General features: G+C 48.9%; 1 protein-coding gene across 1 annotated transcript in view; it reads left to right on the forward strand.

Annotated features, from left to right (window-relative positions):
• LPP (LIM domain containing preferred translocation partner in lipoma) overlaps positions 1–20,009 on the forward strand; it is a 337,622-nt gene that overhangs the window by 11,012 nt on the left and 306,601 nt on the right. The window contains exon 2 of the mRNA XM_074153096.1: positions 13,703–13,808. The gene's annotated coding sequence lies outside the window, so the exon portion shown is untranslated. The remainder of the gene's footprint in view (positions 1–13,702; positions 13,809–20,009) is intronic.

Raw genomic sequence — 20,009 nt, forward strand, 5'->3', positions numbered from 1 at the left:
AGCTTCTGGCGGAGCAAAGCTGTATGTCTAGGACTTGCAACTTGGTGCAAAGTCATTCTGAGTCACAGGAACGTACGACTCCTGTGGCCCTGCTGTCACAAGCCATTGCCACCTATAATCCCTTTAACAAACGTGCTCTGTTCCATCTGGGGAGCTCTTCCCCTTCATTCCTCATGGCTGTTTATCGATGTGGTTTCTGAGCTGTGCACGCTTGCTGTATCATTCCTCAGCCCTTAGTCACAGGAGGCCTGTGTGGGAGGGAGGGACACCCATGAGAAATGTGAAACTTGATGCAAAGTCCCTTACCACCAGGAATTTGTGTGTCTGATCGGCTGCGGCTTGGCCTCTGGGAGCCTACCGGAGATCCGTGGGCTGAGAGTCTGTGATCTTCTGCTCTGGTGGAGACTGGGCTGGAGGCTGTGGTGAAGATAGATTTCTCCTGCAAAGGGCAACCCATACAGCATTTGGGGGCTCCTGGTAGAGCCACCCTAGCCCAGCCTGCTCACAAAGGTCAGTTGTGCAATTGGATGGGGTAAAGTGGAGGAGGGGAGCAGCATGACTCACTCAAACTGCCAGTGACCAAAAGTGGGCTGTAAGCTAAAGGTGACACCTCATGCCTCCATCCTAGTTTCAGACAGTAAAATCTGGCAGGGAAGATATGGCCATATATGCAAATACAATATGTGGGTTTGGGTCTCGGTCCAGCATTCACGTCCATAAATAGGTCAGCGCCTTCCTTATGATAGCATTTGTGTGCACTTCACAAACATGAACCGGCTAATCCCAACAGATGTTTGGCAGCCTCCTGAGCCCACAAGGAAGTTAAATATCATTGCACTTTGCTAGAGAGATGCCCAGAATTCAAGTAACACCTGCTGGAAGAGCCCATCTAAGCTGGGGTGTGTTCATGGCTGTGTGGGTGCAGCTTCACAGAGCACCTGCCACCGCTCCATCGGGCTGGTCGGACCACAGCAGCTTGCTGGGGCTGTGGTTCCACTGAAATCACAGATACAACTTCCTTTAATTTTTGAGGGGATTGTACACTTGCACTTTATTAAAATCCAATTGAAAGGAGGGAGCTGTGGGGCTTGATTTTTCTGCACAGTGATGTGCTCACCTCATTGATGGTGGTGTACAGAGATGATGCTTGTGGCCAGCCTGACTCCTTTTACTTGCCTTTAGTTGTGAGATCCATGATGTCCGATGCAAAGCAAGTTACATGGATGCGTGTTGCTGAAGCAGCAGTTTATTCTGGAGCTGTCTCTGGGCTCTGCGGTTTGCGATTCATGTCCTGCCTGTTCCTGCTCTGTCCCACCATGAGGTGCAGCCCCAGTCAGCTGCCAGAGATAACGCAGTGAGCACCAGGGAACTCCGCTGCAATAACTTTGCCTGTACCGAGTATTGAGAGGTCTCAGATAATGAATGTCTTGCAACCTTTTTTTTAATCAGAATTTTACTCGGTGTTGTATGGGCCAGAAGCTGCCTGACACTTTGCTTTTCCCTAAAAAAAACAAAAACAAAAAACAAACAAAACAAACAAACAAACAAAAAAAGGCTATTTGGCTAACTTTCCAAAGAGAAAATGAAGCTGTAGTGCACCACAGGGGAGTAAAGAGTAAGGAAGGCTTCTGTTTGTCACTGTAGCCTCGAAGGTCCATATTCATCCTCTTAATGAAATTCAGCTGCACAAGGGTGAAAAAAGAATTGATCCTCTTCGTATGGATCATTAGTGCCCCAACAGCTGGTCTCCAAAGAGCAACTGGGAGCAAAAACAAGCTTCTGCTGCATCTGAATGTTGTGTTTTGTTTCTTTTCTGGCTGCTTTGAAAGATGATCAGGATGCTTTAGACGCTCAGCTTTCTTGCTCAGGAAGGGCCAAGGATTGTACTCGCTTCTCCTGGCCTCTATTTTGTGCTCTGGCTTGATGACTGTCCTGATTTTCAGGCAGAGTTATAAGGCTGTTGAGTGGAGGGGGAGGCAGCGATAGGATAGTTCTGGATTACTAATAAATCAAGGACTTTTCTTAGGTGTTTCCTCAGTTAGATCTTTATCCGTCTCCGTTAAATATGGGTGACAGCTCAGGATGCCAGGCTGTCCTTCTGTCTTCTCAGTTAAAGCTTCCTGAAGTCTCCTCAGGGCACAGAACCTGCCAGTTTTTTGCCATTCAGCATCTCAAGGAGAAGCCTTGGGTGTCTTCTGCGATGGTGGAGGCTGTGGACCTCTCCTCCTCTCCCTCATCGCTCTGAACCTGCTGTGGTCGCTCTGCCTGTGCCAAGTGCATGCATCTGACTTGCCCTGTGCCGCCGGCTGCTGCTGCCTGGCCTTTTTGTCTGCATCAGCTTAATTGAGTGAGGAGCTTGCAGGAGAAGCTATTCATTCCCCTGGTAACTGTGCTTGACAATCAGAAGTTATTCTGGGGGTGAAGGACCGGTACAGATTTGTTTTCCTTGGCTGCAGATCCGTAGACCCTAATAGTTTCTCACTTACATGAACCGAGGTTTGACTTGGTTGCCACTCATTAAGAGCCAAAAGGATATGCAGTTCTCTCCAAAATAATTACCATCTTTGGTGAATGGAAGAAAACTCTCCCTGCTTCCCGTTTGTTTCCAACCCCCCCTGTTCTGCTGCGTTACCCTTGTGCTGGCCACCGTGCACAGGAGGGCCCCGGGAGGGCCGTCAGCTCCATCCTGGTCCACAGGGAGTTTGTGAATCCTTTCTCTGCTTTTGGACCAAAGGGTAAATATGGGAAAAGCACGGAGTTATCAAACATTTTATGAAACGCAGTAATTGTATTTGGGGGGGTTGTGGGGTGTGTTTTTTCTGTTGGAAGCCACTGAGGATGACAGAGGCGAGTGTGTGCACCACGCTTGCAGGAGCATGTTTTTATCTTGACTTTTTATGGGCTGAAAAACAGCAATGAAAGGTTTTGACTGTGTCTGTGCTTGCTACTGGGAACCCTGAATGCAGCAGCTGGAGTTCCTAGATAGTTTGGTTTCTATCAGTAATTGGTTTCAGATACACATTAACTTTGATTCACGCGTTGTTCTGGGCCTGGTGACGTAGTGGAAGGTGTCCTCTCCTCCCCGTTTGCTCGACCTCTGCGTTTGTCACGTTTCTGTCACCATTGGGGCTGGGCCTGCAGCAGGAGGAGGACAGAGCGGGCCTCCTCCCTTCAGCTGGTTCTAAGTCTCCACACAAGTGCTCCTTCAGTGCAGATTGGAGGGGCTGTCTGAGGTCACCAGTGGGTTGAGGGCTGGAAGATGTCCCATCTGAAGTGGTCAGGCTCCCGGGCAGCAAGGGCTGGAGCCCCGTGGATGCTGTTTGCTCTGTGTGTGCAAAGGCAGCAGCACATCTCCAGTCTTGCTACTTATCCTCACCATGGCCTCATGGTGGGATTTTGGCCTCTCAGCACCGGCTGGGTGCAGGAGGAATAGCTGTCTGGGCAGTGGTCGTGGGCTGAACATACCTCCTCTCAAAGCAGCGGTGCAGGGATGGGCAGAAGTCTCCCAGGACCAGGCCCAGAGGCTGGGGCAGGATCATCTCCATCTGTAATGGTCCTTATGGGGATATGCCTTACCTGCTGTTGGGGGCTGGTGATGGAAGCTGTGCCCGCTTGCCTGCAGTCCCCTCCTCTGCTTCGTTACCCTGGGTGTGAAGGTGGGTCATGTTTGCTTTGCACAGGGAGCATTCCCGAAGTTGCTGTGCTTGCCGGTGGGGCTTGCAAGGAGCAGCAAAGGGGCTGTATTTTCTTAATCTGCCTGTTTCATGGGGCAGTATCTGGCTGTGCCCTTAGTGACAGTTTTTTTTTTAATGCAGATTAAGTCCCCTGTTTTAATTGACTAAGAAAAAAGAACTTGAAGAGGGTATGAACTCATGACCTTGGGATAAATAGTTTCTTATTGAGTCCCTAAGCCCCTAAGGCTTCCCCTCTTCTGCGAGTAGCGTGGCTTAGTCAAAGGTCAGAGGTTTTGTCGTCTTTTGAGAGCCTCAGAAAAAGAGGGCGACATGAGCAAGCTTTCCTCGGTCCTCCATGACTGCAGTCATTCTTGGCCTCTCAAGTTCCCATGGAGCTCACTGTGCTTGTCCTCTGTTCCTGGATGATGGCTCTCTTGACCTTCTCTGGTCTCTCTGAACGCTGATAAAGGCCTAGCGATCGAGTCAGCTGTGTTTCTGGGGGTTGTAACTAGATATATGGTGGCTGCAGGCAAATGGTTTATGTGAGGCTGCTGTGAGCAACATGCAGATTTGCAGGCTTGATAGGACATAGTCTTCACTTGCCAGCTCTTCCCACGCAGCCTCCCACGCGTGTCTCCTGTTTCTAGGCTGAAGGCCAAGTGTGGTATCTCATGCACTGCTGTGTGGTCAGTCTTGGCGACTGCTGACCTGTGCATGGCCACTGCTGTTTGAGAGGTTGTGGTTGTTCACAGAGGTCTCCCCTCATTTTATTCTCTGTGTTTCCTTCTTGGAAACAGGCATGTGGCTGTACCTCTTGTGACAGGTGCAGGATTGGTCTGTCTTTCTCTCTCCTTCCTTCTTCCTGACTCTCCTTGAGCCTGGCTGATGGCTGGCACGGAGCTGGTCTTGCTTGCGTGTCGGATACTGGCTTCCTTGATGCTGTGCCAAGTCAGTCTTTGAACATATCAGCTGGCACGTCCTGGAGAGATCTTAGTCCCCAAAAGCTTCTGCAGTTCCGTTCTGTTTTCCCCCATCACCAAGTGAAAAAATAAAAACACTTGGCTTGATAACATAAATGCTGGCTTCAGGGCTGGTGACAAAATTCCCGCTGACAAGCTCAGTGTGGTGGGGTGGGAGTAGGCGAGGACAGGTACGATGGGGGTGTTACGCTGTTAGGTGCACCTGTGAATCACACCAGCGAGATAGAAGAAGGTGGAAGAGACCTTCCTTAGTCTCAAGTATTTTGTACCTTTGGTGTGATGTTGCACACACACACTGTAGCTAGCATTTCAAACAAATAGGTTTGTCCAAAATACAGCGTTCAGGTGCAGCAGGTTGGAGGATATTGTGTGCAAACTTTTGGAAGAATATAGAGAATTAGTAGCCAAGAAAACTTTGTGCTGAGAAACCGTCAGGTAGAAGGGAAGAAGCATGATCTCTCCCCATGAGTACTGATGAGATCCAGTAAGGATGCTGAGATGTGTAATCGCTAACTTTGCCATTCTGCAAGCCTCTTTCTTTTCACAGAGAAACAGGAACGCAGTCAAAGTAAACCAAATCATACAGGTCCAGGGGTGCAATTTTATAGTTGTTGCTCTTCATTTCCTTTATTATTTGCCTATAGCACCAAAAAGTCCAGCATATATGCTTCTTTAGGCCAAGATAAAATGGCTCGGAGACGCTAAAGCTTTTTTATCCTTAATTTTTAAGGAGAGGAAAGATGTGACAGTACTTGCACTTACTGTGCTGAAAGTTCTGTGATACATAGCAGTCCTCTTTTACAGGCAATTAATTAAGCTCCTTTGCGGGGTGGGGGATAATCCGCAGAATTCCCATGGAAGTCTGTGTGCTGGTTTTCCTGCATGAGGTGATGGAGGGATGTCTGAGCTCTGCTGCTTTCCCTTTGCTTGAGCCCAAGCCCCAGCTGGGAGGACGGAAGCGTGTACAGTGCTGGGTTTGATGGCTGCTTGCTCATGTCCTTGTTGTCCCCACTGCTGTCATCTTTGGGGGAGAGAGTCCCTCCCTGACATGCAGGGGAAGCGTATGGAGCTGTGTGTTGTCCCGCAGGCAGGTTACCAGCTCGTCATGCTGAGATGGATGGGCGTTTGACAGATAAGCCATGGGACGGTGTCTGCACGGTCCTGCTGAGCCATGGGATTAGCATTGCCTTTCCTCCCCGTTGTTGTGCTGCTGTGTGTGCTGGAAACCCTCTCTGTCCCCTTATTTTAGTTATTAGCACTGGGCTAAGGCTTGCACGCACTGGTGGTGGTGACGATCTTCAGGGAGAAGAGGGGCAGTGGCTTTGTGTGCGGTGAAGGTCTGGTGGCTCCAGGTGACAGCAGCTCTGTGTGTGTGTCATCCCACAGCAGAGCAAGGGACAGTACAGAGCATCCTCCCCATCGTCCCTCCCCATCCCAGTTCGGGAGCAGGGGCTCTGTGGTGGCAGGACATTTTCCCCATCACAGGGAGGAAAAGTTTATCAGTGGCCTGAAAAACTGCCTCTGCTTTTTTTTAATATTTTTTTTTTTTAATTCCCTTGGTGATAAGCCCCAAATTCAATGCAAGGCCTGACTTCCAGCTGAAGTTGTGGTAATTCAGGAACTAAAACAGCTTTTTAATGTATTTTTTTTGTACATCTCGGTCCCCATCCCTGATGGAAGTAACGGCACTTTCTTGTTCAGAAGGTTGGTGCGTTCACAGGCATCTGTGGTCCTCCTAGGTTTTGAAATGTAATAAGAGCAGTTATTTGGGCTTGTCAGAATCGCTCCAGAATTTTTTATCTATATTTGGTATAAATGGCTCCTTCCTGAACATGGAGTTTTCTGTGGGAAGCATCGGCTTGCAACTCAGTTCTTGTTTTGTAAAGAATAAAAAAGTTTAGTTTTTTTCTGTTATTCTTCTGTTTGTGATGGTAATGATATTTGTTGAAAACAAAAATGTTTTCATGAAATGCAGTAAATGGTGAGGCTGCTCCAGTCTCTTCTGATTGCCACGTTTCCTCATCAACCTGGGCCCCTCTGCCCCATCAGGACTTTTTTTTTTTTTTTTTTTAATGGAAATACACTTCCTCGACCTCTGAATCCGGAGAATAAAAATCAATTTGGAAAGAGAAGCAGCTACACTGAGAAATTCTTCTTCTTTAATACAGGTGTTCAAACCCTTTGTTGCTCATCCCACCTGAAGGTATTTGTTCCAAGGCTGAAACTGGGGCAGTTTGTTTTTAAGGTATAAAAATGAAAGAAGATAACTAATGCTTGGTCATCCTTGGACAGACATTTCTAAACCAGAGATTTTTACTGGTCCTGGCTGATTGTGCTTTTTTAAACATCATGATGGATTATAACTCTCTTAAAAATCCCTATGCTGACCAAGCAGGCACGGGAGTGGGGAATCCTGTTGGCTGCCAGGTATTTGTTGCTGTTCTCAAATTATCTGGCCCAAACTGGATAAAACAGAAGCCTTGAACACAAAGACTGTCTGGTTGTGTAGGCTCTAAGTTTTAGAAGTTTAATTTACAAATGGCTTTAAGAAGAGTGATAAGAGCCCACCATGGGGCCAGGGGTTTCATTGTGGTGGCACCTGGGCGAGCCTGGGAGAAGGTGACCTTTGCTTTCAAATTTTGACCATTTAAAATGAAAATGGCTAAAGGAACATTGTCCTTTATAATAAAACTTACTTCTTCACCATTTTCATTGTTGTTATTCTAAGCAGCACCATTAGACCTGAACGAATGTGCATAAAAATGCCATTTCTGCCCCAGGAGATTTCAACTCAAAGGTGGGCTGCAGAAGACCCTGTGCTGGGACTGGGGAGAGGCAGGTGCCTTCCTGACCCTTGTGCCTTGGGGCACAGCACTTCTCCTCTGCTCCCTTCTGCTCTTGGTCACTGTCAGTCTGTTTTTCTTGACCGAGCATCTTAAGACGCAGGAGGCGTGTTAGGGCAGTGTTCTGCCCGTGCTGCCCAGTGAGGGTGGCTGTTCCTTGGGGGGGGGAAAAAAAGACGTGTTTTGGTTTATGAATTGCTGCAAAACATTTTCCTTTGTTTGAAACCCAGGCTCTGTGGTGCTCTGATACTGCATGAGATCTTGAAAGCGAGATCAATTATCCGTCTTTGATCAAGAAGCCGGGGTGCGTTGGAGTGAGAAAGTGAAACTGCCCCCCTCTTGCTCTGACCAGGCTTAGTGAGATGCAGACAGCAAACAGTGGGGGGAAAAGAAACGAGAAAAAAAAAATCAATGAGGCTGTTTTGAAAATCTTCCAGTAGACTGAGGGAATGTGAACAGCATGAGGCCGGTAGCCTGTGCTTGAAAATACCAGGTTCAATCCTGGTGTTAGTTACAGACATGTAACTCGCAGGCAGGGATGGGGAGCTGCTGAAAGGTCACTCCAGCATGGGACCCACAGGCTTTCTGGCACAGACGTGTTGATCCCTCTTGTTCCTTGGCCAGTCGTCTTCTCTAACTGTCCTTCTGCATTTAAAATAACAGGGGTGTGACATGGCTGGTCCTGCTGATGGGTTGGTCCCCAACCGTCGCTCAGTGGCTCCCGGCCACAGGGATGCTGTAGGACGGGCTGTCTCGCAGCTTCCTCGGCCACTGCTTAAATCTGTCCTGCCTCAGATGATTTTTTGTTTGTTTGTTATAATACAGTAGTCTATCTGGGAAAGCCAGATCCCAGCACTTCAGTGCAAGCTGGGTCCCATGCCTTTGGAGCTTCCATGCCTGAAGGAGTGTGCTGGAGCGGTCTTTCCTCCTTCTTCCCCTTACTTCCCTGCTCCTTTTTTTCCTCCTGTTTTAATCGCATTTTATGAAGTCTGAGACAAACCTGAAAATCAGGTGTGACAGCATAGAGAAAAATGAGTCCTCTGGCCCTGAAGCTGGGTCTGCCATTGCTGCCGGACCCTCGGGCTCCTGAGATGATGCTTTAACGCAGGGCGCAGGGGCTGCTGGCAAGTTTGCTCTTTTATGGAAGCTCGTTTTCCCCATCGGAGCTGACGGTCCATGCTGCGGCCGGCATCAGACTTCCTCCAGCGCCAGGGCTGGACTGGGAGTTCGGAAGCGATTAAGTTTGCTCAGGGCTAATTTTGACACGTGGGCTTGTGGCAGATTTAAAGGCAGCTCTGTGCTGGGTGCGATAAAGGAGGGGTGTGTGCTTCCTTGCGGATCAAAACTCAGGATTCGTGGGCTTTGCTGCTTTACATCAGCACAGGATCTGGCCTCCTGAAAGGCAGCAGCTGTGTTAGTCCTCAGGACCAGTGGCATGAGCAGTTTGGGTTGAGGACTCTCTGAGCAGGTGCCGCTGCTGGCAGCGGAGTGGAGGAAAAGCTTTTGTTATCTTGCGTGATCTTTTTATTAGATAAGTTTGGCAGCATACTTTTGAGTCGAGCCATTTCATTTTAATAAATGAAACCCGAGAAGCAGACACTGAAAGCTGCTGGTTGGGGCCAGATCCCGCAGGCATCAGTGTCCCGGGATAGCGAGATCAGCCCATCTCTCCAGGTGGCTGTATTCAAGTGTAAAGCTAACCACATATATAAGCTGGATATCCATGCATAAAGCTGAATTTTGAGTCAGGGTTGGATTCTGAATTGAGGTTTGTGTGTAAAGGGTCTGATTTTTCCACTGTGTGAGGACGTGGAGACCTCAGATGGCTCCCTCAGCACTGGCAGTGGCCAGGATGGCTGGGGATCAGGGCTCACAGTGGAGGGGATAATGCGAGATTGCTGATTTGGGGGACTTTGGCCAGCAAATAACAAATCTATTGGCACAGCGTGGGAAAGACATAAAAATACATATGTCAGAACAGGGCAGGCTTTTAAGTGTTTTTAATTTAAACTGAAAAGGTCAGATTGAATAGGGTTGTCATCTGGGAACCTGTGTGTGCACCTGCCAATCATATGGGGGGGACCCGTGTCAGTTCATGCTGATGGCTGAGTCGCTGGGAGCTAGTCTGCGCTTAAAAATTGATGACTGGAACGGTTAAAATGACAATTTTCCTTGTGGCGGTCAGGCTTAGCCATCTGCTACATGTGGGAATGGAAATGAAGGATCCCAGCACGAGGCTGCTTTATCCCAGTTTAACTGGTGTTCATGCTTGTGCTTCTACAAGTATAGCCGTACTGATGTAAAAAAAAAAAAAAAAAAAAAATTAAGCTCTGAATATTGGTAACACTTTCAAGTGTAAAGGAGATTTAGAAGTGAATGCAACTTTTGAACAGTCAGAAAAACAGATGCCATTCAGCCAGGCTATGTGAGAAGTGTAATTAGCACTTGCTGAAATTATTTTCACGGGTAAGATTTTCTTTTAAAGGGATTGGGGAGTCTGGTTCCTTCAATTTCTAAGTGACCACTGTAAAGTTATGCTAGGGTTGCCTGTTTTTCTGAAAGTGCTGACTGCACTTCTCTGAAACTTGGTTTTCTCGCAGAGGCTTTAAACTCTCCGTTTCTGAAAAATCTGAACAATATAAGAAAACTCAAACCATAACAGAGGATTGATGTTTAAATTCAGGCATTATAAATGACTGCTTTTAGATTTAAATCTGCGAACAGGAAATCTTGCTTTCTGTACTCTATTTGTGTGTTAAATTTATATTTCTTTTTTTTTTCTTGAGAAATGTTGATTTTTACTGTTGATAATACAACATGGGTGTTGTCAGCGAGTGAGTGAACGGACTATTTCTGATCATCATGTCTAAGGATTTTAGAGTTCATAGATCTCAGCCTCTCACCTTATTTTCCTTTCAGCTTGGGATGGCACTTTTAACTTCTGATCACATTTTTGGCCTTTTATGAACTGTACCGTGAATTTGACTCGTTGGAAAAAAAAAATGAAGAAACTCTTTTGCAAAAGATGTGCTCTTCTGGTAAATTCACATTCCAGTAGTTTGTTCACAGACTCTACTTAAGGCTTTGACTGTGATAGCTGATTCCTGCTGTTTGGGCATTTGTTTTAAATTACTATTAAATGATAAATTGCCTATTGAAATGATGCATTAAAATAAGTGGTCTGTATGGTGCCAAGCATGAGAATGAAGATGCAGATGGGCACGGGTAGGTGTATACAGACTCCAAAGCCTCGGCCTCTGTAGCTGGTGATCTAGAGGCACAACGAGTTGTACTGAGTTATGCCAGGGGGGAGCTTGACAGTGTAAAGCTATTTTACCAAAGAGACTTTCCTGCTGTTATCTCCTGCAGGACTGTGATAGAAAGCTGGGATTTCTTGTTGCATGATGAAAATCAGAATTAGCTGCGTGCAGATCACCGAGCATCTGTTGCTGTGCCTCTGAACTAGGAGGACCTCAGTTTTGTAGAGCTAAAAGCCTGCCTGTTGTTACTATTTCTGTTGTAAAAGCACCTGGATATTCCCCATAAAGGTTGTTGGGGGATGTATGAAACCCAGAGGTGGCTCCTTAGGGTCAGTCTTTGCATGTATTTCTTTGGGGGCTTTGGTGGGGGAAAGACTTGTGCTGCACTTGGTGGCAGTGATGTGGGTATGTCTGTACTGTGCACTCGTTTGACCTGCCCTACCTGCGCCAAAGCAGGAATGAGCCAGGGGCAGACCTTTTTTCGGATTTGTTGTTGTCTCAAGATCTGTATCTGCTGCCTTATTCCACAGCGTGGTTAGGGCATGGCTGTACTAAACCTCTGTGAAGTCCTCTGTGGTGTGAGGCTCTCAGGGGTGCTCCTTGCTGATGATATTTACATGCAACTGAGAAGAGGGACTTGGGGAGACAAGCTCTGCTGATCTTGCGGTCTGGGGGCCTTGAGTCTCGAGAAAAGCTTCCCACCAAGAAATGCTTGTTGAGAGAATGTGTTGAAGAGGTCTGATTTGGTGGTGGCATCATGACTTGATGGCTTGTGATGCAGATTTGCAGCTCTTCTGTCACCATGGGTCTGTCCTCTACGTCTGTCTTCTGGGTGTTTCTGCACTCAAAGACCCAGACTGGCTTTTGCAGCCTTCTGCTAAAGAAACAGGGTCACAAATGGGGTAGTTCAACAGACTGGCTTAGGTGGATAGATATATGCTGTGACCAGTCAGGCTGTCCCTGTCCTGCCCAGCTGTGGACATGTGGCCAGGAGGGAATCTGTGCCTAAACATCAGTGGGCTGTTTCTTCTCTGGGACCACACAGCATGTCTTGCTGCTGGGAAAGGTGGTTTCACAGCAGGCTTCAGCTGGGTGTCTTGGGGAGGGCATTTAGGGTCCTGCTCACCTTGCTGCAGGAACCCCTGTCACAAGGTGATGGGGACAGCCAGTGTGGAAAGAGAAGTCAGGCAGATGTGGTCCACCTGGCCAAGTCTGCTGAGTCCTATAACTGATCTTGTAAACATTTCTGGAGTTAAACCTGGTGAAAAACAAGCCCAAGCCAAGAACATTTAAACACAGGTTGGGTCCCAAGAAATACTGTCTTACCTGGAGCTCCCAGAGGTGCTGTTGTGGGCTGAATTGAAACAGTGTTGGAACCAGAGGGGAATGTTGTTGTCTTCTGCCTTTACAGATAAGACCAAAGGGCATTTTGCCAGGAGCCTGTGGGAAGGACCTAGATTGTATATAACTCTACATCATTTTAAAATGAAAAGTAAACATGCACAACCATAATATTTGCTTGTACTTGTCTCCTCCTTGACGGATGGAGAGAAATTGCTCCTTGGCTGAGTTCACCAGCAATAAAACCCTGCAGTTACTCATCTTCATCCCAAGCCTGCAGTAGGTGGGAAGAAGCCATTGCGATCTCTGGTTAAATTTGGCCTCATCACACATAAGAGCACTGAGGGTCCTGGGGACTTTTACACCTGGCCAAGCCTGTGGGGAGTCAGGGCTGGGTGCCACCACAGGGACCATGGGAGTGGACTGGGAAGGTGCTGTCTGGGTCTCATCATGCTCTTGTGGTGTTGGTGCAATGGGCATCTACCACCTCCTGGGAGAGACAAGAGCCCTGTCTGTCTCTCTCCTGGCTACTGTAGCATCAGGCATGGCGTGGGGGACACAGGGTGCTGGAAGAGGCAGGAAGCTGTCCCACTGGGCAATAGGGAGGAGGAACCTTGACTGTGAGCCACCAGCACTCTCTTGCAATTAGCTTCATGTTGGTTGTAGACTTGTGGGCTCACATGTACTCTTGTGAGCAGCACAGGTACAGCAAATGCAAACCCGAATGGAGTATTTCCATCGTTACAGCAGCAAATAGCGGTAACTTTCTCTGCTGAGCAGCCCTTGTCATGAGTGGAGATAGGGCCATCAGGGCGACCAGGATGTGGCCGAGCCGGGATGCCAGCCATGGGCTGGTGGGGGCAGGAAGGAGTGTGCGATTCAGATGCTGCCTATCTCTGTGGGATGCACCCTGCCGTGTGTCCTGGCAATGTCACGTGCAAGACCACAGTCGTGTGGCCTGGCTGTCCCCTCTGCTCCACCTTCATCTTCTGCAGAGGGGAAAAACAGCACCGAGTCCGTCACTTCAAGAAAGGCTCGTGTCTGCTTTGCAGCTACAGGAAAGAGCGAGGCAGTCCCTGAGGGGAATTGGGCAGAGCTCCTCAGAGAAGAGGCTGTGCCGAGGTGGGGGACGTGGTGAATGGGATGGTGGTGTAGCTCTGCTTGTGGTAGTGGCAAACCCCGTGAGCTTCTAACTGAATTAAATGATGCTTCCTAGCTCCCTCGCTGTGCCTGAGATCCCAGAGATGAGTGATGGATTAACCCTGTTTTCTTATTTTTTGCCTCATTTTACATCTTTTTTTTACCTCCCCCTTCTCAGGGGCATTAAGAGCTGTAAAGGAGCCATGGCTTGAGGAGGTGCAAGTTGTGGACCAAGCTGTGTCAGCTGACAGCCGGTGCTGGTCGTTGGCCCAGTTCGAGGTGGTGATGCTCACTTTTAGGGGGTGCCAAAAGGAGTCCAGGAGTATGGAGGCTTCTGCCTAAGAAAGCTGGGGAGGGAAATGCTGTGTTTCCCAGAAGCTGTGTGGGTTAAACTGCAAGTTTTGGAGATGAGCTGTTGGGAGGCCCATCCGGCGTGCATCACATGGATATCTCTCTCTTTACAGGGCTGGGAAAGAAACCCAAAGTCGTGACTCCGGTGGAGCCCTGCGTGTCTCCAGAAGCCCTGCTCTGAGTTTGTCCCACCAGCAAGGTTGTGCAGCGTGAGAACTGGTATGTAAACACATTTCACAGGCATGAGGGGCAACTTCTGAGAAGGATCTGTGGCTTTGCCGACAGTGGCACCTTGTTCATATCTCTGCAAAAAAAATAAAGTCCTTTCCTAATGGAGTGTGGAGGGAGAGCTGGGATCACTGGAAAATGCAAGACAAACTGGTGGTTCTCTGGAGGTGCTTGTACCCAGAGGTTTTGGTGCGGAAGGGCTCAGCAGCGAGAAGCTGCGAGTGTTCAGAAGTCGTCCCAGACTATGGCACTAAGGCTTTTAGATGGGCTCCATCGAGCAGTGTGTTGTGTGACAGCATGCACAGATAGGTGATGTGGGGGATAGTGTCATATGCACGCATGAGAAATGCACATACATATATACGTATATATACACATGCTGTACAAATCTAGGCACATGGAAACAAAGATGCACATAGTGTATATTACATGGCGGCGTATGAGAGCTTGGGGGTGTATATACCAAATGTCTGTGTATACTATATATGGTGATAAAAGAATGCATATGCATTCATGTTCTCTCTTTTTCTTTTCTTTTTCTGTCTCTTCTGACTCTCTGTGGAGCTGTTGCAAAACTACCAGATACAACCTCCTGGGGAGCCTTTCTAGCCAAGGTTTTACAAGCCAGCACCTGCTTTGCCTGCCTGACTTCTTTCTATATTTATTCCTCTGCACCCGGTTTTTGCCTTTGCCTGCAAAGTGGAACTGTCACAAACATTTGTGCTAACTTTTGGCTGCACAGGGCTTCAGCTTGCAAGTCCTAAGTCTGCTTTTGTGCATGTTGAGGGAGGAAGCGTTATGTGTGCCTGGTTGTGCATGTGTGTGTATGAGCATCCCCTGCCCTTGCTGTCTGTGTTACGTGGTCTGTGTTCCTGTGACGCTGCAGCAGTCCCTGTGTTGTGTGCCACGCAAGTTGTGCTCTCTGCCCCTTTGAGGCATTTTTATGAATCAAATATTCTCAGTGGTCTTGCTTATGTAACGTCATTTAAATTAAATTAGCCTGCCTGACCCGGTGGCTGATTGATAACGGTCTGTACTGCTGTGCAGGAGTCTTGAGCTGGATTTTATTCCCAAGCTTTTACTTTCCAGGGTTAGGGCTGCGGCAAGGAGAGGGACTTGTGGTGCCATGTAGCAGGGAGCTCCTGATTAGGATGTGGTTGGACATGGATGTGTCTGTCCCTCTAGTCGTTTGGAGTGAAAGGTGCTCTAAAGCAGAGGCACCGAATGCTCATGCTTAGGTACCACTGTTTAAAGTGAGCACAGTAGTGACGGAGAAGCTATAATGCCATTTCAGCTGGGAAACTGAGGGGGGATTCTAATGCTGTCCCGGGGAACTTGAAGCTGGGGGAATAGCGACATTGTGGGTCTCCTGTCAGCAAATGCTGCTTGGAGGAGACACATGCTTGGAGGAGACACATGCTTGTTCCCGGTCTGATGGGTACAACTTGCGCTTATTGAAAAGCAACGCTGGGCTGCCTGCCAGGAGCTGGGAAACGGCTTGTCCTCGTGTGCTCGGGCCCCTGAGCCCCTCTAACAGCTATATTTGTTTCTGGCACGAGAGTCCCTCTAAGGTCACGAAGACCTTAGTCCCAGGTTTCAATCCCAGGAGCTGTAAGATGTACCCTGCCTGACCCCCGTGCAAAGGCAGAGGCCACCCGAGTAGCCCGTGTCCCCCTGGGTTTCATTTCCCTGTCCCCACCGCCTGTGCCACTGCAGCCTGCATTCCTCTCCGGTTTGGTAAGCCCTTTGCCTCTCGAGCTGACACAGCTAATATTTCCCCCGCTGGCAGGGCAGGCGAGGTGGTGGCATTTAACTGTTAAGGAGAACCTCAGTCTGTTTGTGTTGTGGGACCCCAGAGCAGTAAGGGCTGGTGCCCACCTGCAATGGGGTTTCTGCTACTCCAGGTGTTCCCCCTCCATGCTTTTTTTCCCCTTCCTTGACGTACATTATTCCCTACTTCATCCTGCTGTTTGTTCTTGCAAAAAGCAATACCTTGGGAATTGTTTTCTGCAAGGGGCTGGAAAACTGAGAGTTTGTAAAACCTGCACCTATTTGACACTTCTTACCTTGGTGTTGGAGCATCTTCTACCATGGTGACTACAGCACTCAGAATATCTCCCACTTCTGGCCATGGAGAATGGCCCAGCTGCCAGCTGGGACGCATGGCTCTGGGGGAGGTTTTAGTGGGTTTTTAGAAAAAACACTTGATCAGCTGCCCACCGAGAGCTAGTCCCAGCCTGCATTGCATTGATGTTGTCTTGGCGTACCACTTAGAGCCAACACTCCAAGTGTCACTTTCAAGCTGCCTTTATAACCACCAGTGTAATGGGCATGTGCTGGTGCTGCCTGGCAAGGTTTATTTTTTGTAATGGTAGGGACAGATCACTAAGTTAAATGTGGCTCTTATTTGAAAAGGCAGAAAGCTTTGTTTTCTTCTAAAGCAAAGGTTTACGTGTTTTCTGTCACCTGTGATATTGGATGCTAAACTCACGCTGCCATGGGCCCCTGACCTCTGCCTAGGTACTGGAGGTAATTGTACAGCCACTGTCACTGCAGGATTTCGGCTCCTCCCAAAGCCTGCGCTTCAGTCCCAGTGAAAGCCAGATGTACTATAATGTTGCTTTTTTACAGTTTGTTTTGGCCATACATGGGCAGAGTCAGCTCTGGAATTCCTTCCCTATAAATTCAATAGCATCTTGTGGGTGGTGCTGAGGAATCACTCCGGTCTGGTTGGATGGCCTCAGCAGCCTCTTCCCCTTGAAAACGTCCTGATGTGCACATTCCTGAGAGGCTGCCTGCTTCTGGAGCCGATGGTGGCAGCTACCAGGAGGCTGTCAGCCAGTGCTGGCAGGCACGGTCACCTCCCTGCTGCCTGCAGGTCGGCTCTTGCAGCCGAGGGGCAATCCCTGTGGGAATGGGGGCATGGGTATATGGCTCCCATCTGCAGGCAGGCTCTGCAGGTCCAGTTGTGCCCACTGAGTATAACTGTTCTGCCTCCTAAATTTGCTCCAAGGGCTTGAGCACCAACCCTCAAGCCCCTCTCCTAGACATGGGGGAGGCTGAGTGCTTCCCTCTTCATGCCTGCCACAGGATGCTGCGTTATGTATCCCAGCAGGGATCGAGGGGTGCTGCCATCCTGGGGGTCCTTGGCCCTGCAGGGACATCTTGCCTTGTCCAAGTGGCATGTTCCTTTCTGCAGAGCCATGGTCACGTGGTTTTTTTGTAAAGCAGAATCAAATACACGCTTTTTGCAAAGTACCAGCTGGATGAGCCAGGGCGGGGGAGATCTCCCTGCTCCAGGTGAGCAGCTGGTGTGGAGCCCAGCAGCAGAACCTCTCTACTGGGACTGATGGCTGAGCTCTGCTGAGCTCGTGTCACTATAAACAGCCTGAATTTGCCTATTTGCCTTAAAAGAGCAGTCTAAAAAGTAATTCTAGGAGGTTTTCTGCTAATGAGTTGAGAGACAAGAGGGAGGTTTGCTGTAGGGGGGTGAGGGGCGATAGCTCCTGGAGCTGCTCCCGTTGCATCTCCCCGTGCATCCCTGGGAGGGGACAGAGATGCAGTGTCAGCCATTGAGCCAGGAGCCTCCAAAGTGCAGGTCAAGACGGCGACGCATGGCCCCAGGCTGGGTGTAGGTCAGCAACAGGGATGTGCTCAGCTCAGGCTTCAGAGGGGCAAGTCATCCCTGTGCCAAAGCCAGGGAGAGAAGGGTGATTTTTTTTTTGACATCCTTTGGAGTTTTGATCTCCATATTTGGAAATGTTTACCCATTGCTCTGATCTATTGCAAGGGAGGGGAGGTGACTCAGGGTCTGGTGGAAGCAGGATTTGAATTCCTGTAGTAAGGTTTTTTTCTCCCCCCCCTTTCTTGTTTTGGAAGCCTGTTGTGGTCAGTTTTCAGTTCTCTCTTGCTCCTGGACCTTGTTCCAAATTTGATCTGCTCGAGAGGGAAGCGTGCTAGCGAAGGAGCTTGCCTGGATGCTGGTAAGTGCATCATTGCTGCTTTAGCAAGCAACTTGGGGATTTTTTTATTTATTTATTTTTTTTATTTTGTTCAGTCAGATGGATTGCATCAAAGCGTGTGCGTTGCTGATGGAGGCAGGCATGTGGATCGCCAGTCAACAGCAAGGGACCCAATGACACCTTCTGTAGCAGGGAAAGTTAGCTTAGTGGATTGGTCTCAAAGGCAAAATGTTTCTTCAGGCCTAGGTATAAAGATAATTTAAGCAGCTCCCATTCAGTCGCGCTCTTCCTCTTAGTTTCACTGGCTAATGCAGCAAGGCAGCAGAGCACCGTCGAGTTAAATGAGTATATATGTGTGTGGTCAGCAAGTAAAATACAGCTTAAATATGATTTGTTTCCTAAGCAAGAGTGTGTGTTAAAAAGGCTGTATAACATATGGATATATTTCTCTCAAATGTTAATATTTAACTTGGTTTTATTAGGGACCTGAAGAAGTTTAGCTGCTGTAACTGGATGAAGGTTCAGCGTCTTGTTTTTTCCTGTTATTCTGTATTTTTACTTAGTGTGAAGTTTTTAATCTGCCTGATATTGCAGCTGGCTGGTGCTTTTCCCCCCCCCCCCCCCCTTTCCTTTCTCTTTCCTGAACGGAAACCACAGTTCATCCAGACAGCCAGGGGCGTGGGGGGAACCTGGAAGATGCTCTGCTTCCTGTTTTATTCATGGCAGCTAAAACCATGCTGGGGAATCTGGAGCAGAAATCCACCGTCCCGCATTCCTCTTGTCATTTGGAGCATGTAACACGTATAGAGTGCTTTTAATGCTGCTCCGGGGGTTGCATAGCAGCCAGTCCTGTGCCTCGGACAGAAAGCACTGCACTTTGTCCTTTTACTTGGGAAGGGGCGTTGGTGAAAATCCCTTTATAGTTCCTACTGCTGGTTAGTGATGCTTGTGGCTTCTTGGCTAACTGGTATTTTCGGGCTGATTCAAACTTGTTGTTATCCTATTCTCCCTGTTTTAAATTTAAGACCTTTGCTAGAGAGTTAAGTCTCTTGTTGGTTTTCTTCTGCCCTTTTAAATAGGGATTAATAAATACTCAGTGTGAGGCTTGGGTTTTTTTCCAGAGATGTGGATTTGCTGCAGGTCCTTGAGGTGTGGAGCTGGCTTGATTGTTCTGGTCAGGGAAAGATACTTGGCTTAGCTGGCAGGAGGATAGGATGTGAGCTGAAAAGTGCTCGGCCCCAAAAGGTGATGCAGGGACTGCTGGAACCTATTCCTGCAGATGTGGTGTGTTTGGTGTTTGCACACTTTAGCTACATTTTAATCCTTGTTGTTTCAACAAGCTCCTTGGATTACTGCGGCTTTTGGGGTCAGGGCCCTGCTGGGCTGGTCTTGGTACCGGTGTGAAGGAAGGAACTGCTGTCCCAAAGAGTGCACAGCCTGCAGGGATGGTGTTGGTGATGGGTTAGGAGACAGGGTGCTGGGGGTCACCTGAAGCCTCAGCCCAGCAACTCGTCAAGGAGCTCCCTGTCCTCTGTCGTAGGTGGTGGTGCCAAGCTGTGGGAGGCAGCGAGCCGGCCGTCTGTGTCGCTCCTTGTGCGCTGCGCTTTGCCTTTGGGTGTGCACGTGTGGCCCCGTGCCACAGGCGATGCCTGCTCCCCCCGCAGTGCTTCCCCTGCTCTGTTGTGCCCTGGATCAGCCCCAGCTTCTGGTGGCACTTGGATATGGCAAGTCCAGCCTTTGCCCAGCTGCTTGTGGCCGAGCTTGGTGTTTTGGGGACAGCATGGCGGGACTGGAAATGATGATGTTCTGATCCCATCACAGTTTCCCTTCTTTCCTGCTCGCCAGGACAGGCTGCTCGTTGAAGACAAGGACGAGCCGTACCTGGATGCTGTAACCCAGGCCCCCGGGCAGTGCTACTCTGGCACGCCTGGGGAAGCACGTTGGGGTCTTTAATCTTCACGTACCAATCCTTCTCTGTGCAACATCGCATCGCTGCGAGGATGTGACTTGAAAGCTGGATGGATGGTGAAGGATGAGCTCCCCACGTGCTGCTTGTGTTCCCCCCAGGGCTGGAGGAGCTCTGGAGGATGGAGGGTGCTCACGGCTGGGATCGCAGGCTGCCAGGGCTCCATCTGGTATTTCTCCAGGACCTGGGCAGATCCAGTGATCACTGATGCTAACCAGGATCCACAATGGACTTTCTTCTGCTCCAGGAACAGAGCCATTAAGG

The sequence above is a fragment of the Numenius arquata genome, chromosome 9 (assembly GCF_964106895.1).
Source record: "Numenius arquata chromosome 9, bNumArq3.hap1.1, whole genome shotgun sequence".
NCBI classification, from domain to species: domain Eukaryota; kingdom Metazoa; phylum Chordata; class Aves; order Charadriiformes; family Scolopacidae; genus Numenius; species Numenius arquata.